We start from the raw sequence: 3,858 nt of genomic DNA on the forward strand, positions 1-3,858 counted from the left end.
GATGTATTTTGTAAGGCCAAATTGTGGTGTTTAATTTACCCTGCAATGAGGTAGAATTGTTCAGTTGTACACACACACACATCCCCTTTTCAGCTGTGTAATGAATGTAAATGGATACAGACAGTGAAAAGAGAGGTATTTTCCTCTTCTGTCGCTCCTCAATAGGCAGACAGGTTTAACTCCAGTCATGTAATCTGCCCTTGATAGTGGAGATATGAATCTCTCAGTATCATCTGAAGAGATGGCGGAGAAGACTCATCGACTCCATTCATGTTTCACTCTCCTTCACTCCTGGTGGAGTCAGTAGAAGACGTCAGACAAGATTATAAAACTGTATCCTAATGTACAGCCTCTCTCTCTCTCTCTCTCTCTCTCTCTCTCTCTCTCTCTCTCTCTCTCTCTCTCTGTCAGCCTCTCTCTCTGTCAGTCTCTCTCTCTCTGTCAGCCTCTCTCTCTCTCTCTCTCTCTCTCTCTGTCAGCCTCTCTCTCTCTGTCAGTCTCTCTCTCTCTGTCAGCCTCTCTCTCTCTCGCTCTCTCTGTCAGCCTCTCTCTCTCTCTCTCTCTCTCTCTGTCAGCCTCTCTCTCTGTCAGCCTCTCTCTCTGTCTCTCTCTCTGTCAGCCTCTCTCTCTCTGTCAGCCTCTCTCTCTGTCCGCCTCTCTGTCTGTCAGCCTCTCTCTCTGTCAGCCTCTCTCTCTGTCAGCCTCTCTCTCTCTCTCTCTCTGTCAGCTTCTCTCTCTCTCTCTATCTCTCTGTCAGCTTCTCTCTCTCTCTCTATCTCTCTGTCAGCTTCTCTCTCTCTCTCTATCTCTCTGTCAGCCTCTCTCTCTCTCTCTCTCTCTCTCTCTCTCTCTCTCTCTCTCTCTCTCTCTGTCAGCCTCTCTCTCTCTGTCAGCCTCTCTCTCTGTCAGCCTCTCTCTCTCTGTCAGCCTCTCTCTCTCTGTCAGCCTCTCTCTCTGTCAGCCTCTCTCTGTCAGCATCTCTCTCTGTCAGCATCTCTCTCTCTCTCTCTCTCTCTCTCTCTCTCTCTCTGTCAGCCTCTCTCTCTGTCAGCCTCTCTCTCTCTGTCAGCCTCTCTCTCTCTGTCACCCTCTCTCTCTCTCTGTCAGCTTCTCTCTCTCTCTCTCTCTCTCTCTCTCTCTCTGTCAGCCTCTCTCTCTCTCTCTGTCAGCCTCTCTCTCTCTCTGTCAGCCTCTCTCTCTCTCTGTCAGCCTCTCTCTCTCTCTCTGTCAGCCTCTCTCTCTGTCAGCCTCTCTATCTCTCTCTGTCAGCTTCTCTCTCTCTCTCTCTCTGTCAGCCTCTCTCTCTCTCTCTGTCAGCCTCTCTCTCTCTCTCTGTCAGCCTCTCTCTCTCTCTCTCTCTCTCTCTGTCAGCCTCTCTCTCTCTCTGTCAGCCTCTCTCTCTCTCAAATTCAAATTCAAGCTGCTTTATTGGCATGAAAAACATTGTGTCATTATTGCCAAAGCAACAATGTATACAATATACATTGTAACAAAATGATAATTCATAGCAAATAATAACATAAAATGGTGGTAAATAATAATACAAAATTAAATACAAAAAGAATAACAATCAAATGGTAACAGTCAATAGTAGAAATGTAATAAATATAAAATCAAATTATGGAAAATGAAACTATAACTAATATATAACTAAATAACGGTCATCTTCTTTATATCAGTACAACAACTACAATCATCATTACTACGACTACTACTACCATCACTAAACTGTTATCACTACCATTACCACCCATATTTGGAATGATAAACATTAATAATTATAGTCATAACAATAATAGTAATAATAAGTAAGTTACTGTTACTATGCAGATGTTATTATTCAGTGTCCCTCAGGCTATGGCAGGAAAATACATATTTGGCTGCAAGAGGAGCCATTGCTCCTTCGCCCATGAGTATTCTTAGTTTTTCCTCTGGGTTCAATTTGTAAAAATGTGGAATATATGTAGTCATTTCTGTGAATAATGAATCTCTTTGTGAGGAATATTTATCACAGTAAAGGAGAAAGTGCATCTCCGTCTCTACCTCCCCTGTCATGCAGTGACCACATACACGCTCCTCTTTGGGTAGCCATGTCTTTTTATGTCTGCCGGTTTCTATTGCCAATCGGTGATCACTCAGCCTGTACTTGGTAAGGATCTGTCTCTGCTTCGTATCTCTGACAGTAGAGATAATCAGCCAATTCATAATCTCTGTTTAGGGTCAGATAGTAATTTAGTCGGCTTTGGGATTTTGATTCGTTTTTCCAGTATTGTAAATATGATTCCTTTGATTGGTTCATTATTTTGCTTATTGGAATTCTTTCTTTTGAAGCAGTGCTGGTGTCAGCTTGGTTGGTGAGGTCCAACACCAGCTGACTGAGAGGGCTCGTTCCTGGGCTCAGCTCTTGGGCTTGAAGTGCTTTAAATTGCAGACTCGAATTTGGACTTGAATTTAGATGTAGCCAAAATTTTAATGATCTTTTCTGTGTTTTCATTATTACTGGAAAACGGCATAATTCTGCCCTACATGCATTAGTTGGTGTATTTCTCTGGACTTGTAGGATTTTTCCGACAGAATTCTGCATGTAGGGCTTCAATTGGATGTTTGTCCCACATTTTAAAATCCAGTTTTTTGAGTGGCCCCCAAACCTCACTTCCATAAAGTGCTATTGGTAGGATTACACTGTCAAATATTTTAGTCCAAATTTTAATTGGGATGTTGATTTTGAATAATTTCATTTTTATTGCATACATTGCTCTGCGGGCTTTTTCTTTGAGTGCATTCACTGCCATATTAAAGTTTCCCGAAGCAGATATGGTCAGACCAAGGTTGGTGTAATTTTTTGTGTGTTCAATTAAGGTGTAGTTCAGGGTGAATTTACATTTGTGTTTCTGTCATCTCATTTTTTTTGGAAAATCATGATTTTAGTTTTTTGGAAATTTACTGCCAGGGCCCAATTATGGCAATATTGCTCCAGAATATTAATGTTTTGTTGAAGACCTTCTTTGGTTGGTGATAGAAGTACCAAGTCATCAGCATGTAGCAGGTATTTCACCTCTGTGTCAAATAGTGTGAGTCCTGGGGCTGGAGAATGGTCATACATGTCTGCTAATTCATTGATATAAATGTTGAAAAGATTTGGACTCAAACTGCAGCCTTGTCTCACACCTCGACATTGTGAAAATAATTCTGTTCTTTGGTTTTTGATTTTTATTGCACACTTGTTTTCTGTGTACATACATTTTATGAAGTCATATACCTTACCACCAAGCACACTTTGGAGAATGTTGTAGAATAGCCCTTCGTGCCAAATCGAATCAAATGCTTTTTTAAAGTCAATAAAGGAAGCAAAGATTTTGCCCTCTTTTTTTGGTGGACGTGTTTATTAATTAGTGTGTGTAAGGTGTATATATGGTCAGTAGTGTGATGGTGGTTATTAATTAGTGTGTGTAAGGTGTATGTATATATGGTCAGTAGTGTGATGGTGTTTATTAATTAGTGTGTGTAAGGTGTATATATGGTCAGTAGTGTGATGGTGTTTATTAATTAGTGTGTGTAAGATGTATATATGGTCAGTAGTGTGATGGTGTTTATTAATTAGTGTGTGTAAGGTGTATATATGGTCAGTAGTGCGATGGTGTTTATTAATTAGTGTGTGTAAGGTGTATATATGGTCAGTAGTGTGATGGTGTTTATTAATTAGTGTGTGTGGTCAGTAGTGCGATGGTGGTTATTAATTAGTGTGTGTAAGGTGTATATATGGTCAGTAGTGCGATGGTGTTTATTAATTAGTGTGTGTAAGGTGTATATATGGTCAGTAGTGTGATGGTGTTTATTAATTAGTGTGTGTAAGGTGTA

The 3,858-nt window shown here is 40.6% G+C and overlaps 1 long non-coding RNA gene across 3 annotated transcripts in view; it reads left to right on the plus strand.

Moving 5' to 3' along the window:
- Positions 1 to 3,708: 3,708 nt before the first annotated feature.
- The window catches only part of LOC127915192 (uncharacterized), a 976-nt gene continuing 826 nt past the window's right edge, over positions 3,709 to 3,858 (plus strand). For all 3 annotated transcript variants that reach the window (XR_008090517.1, XR_008090518.1, XR_008090516.1), the window contains exon 1: positions 3,709 to 3,858. This exon is cut by the window's right edge. This is a non-coding gene — a long non-coding RNA (uncharacterized LOC127915192).

The sequence above is a fragment of the Oncorhynchus keta genome, chromosome 34, assembly GCF_023373465.1.
Source record: "Oncorhynchus keta strain PuntledgeMale-10-30-2019 chromosome 34, Oket_V2, whole genome shotgun sequence".
In the NCBI taxonomy this organism is placed as follows: Eukaryota; Metazoa; Chordata; class Actinopteri; order Salmoniformes; family Salmonidae; genus Oncorhynchus; species Oncorhynchus keta.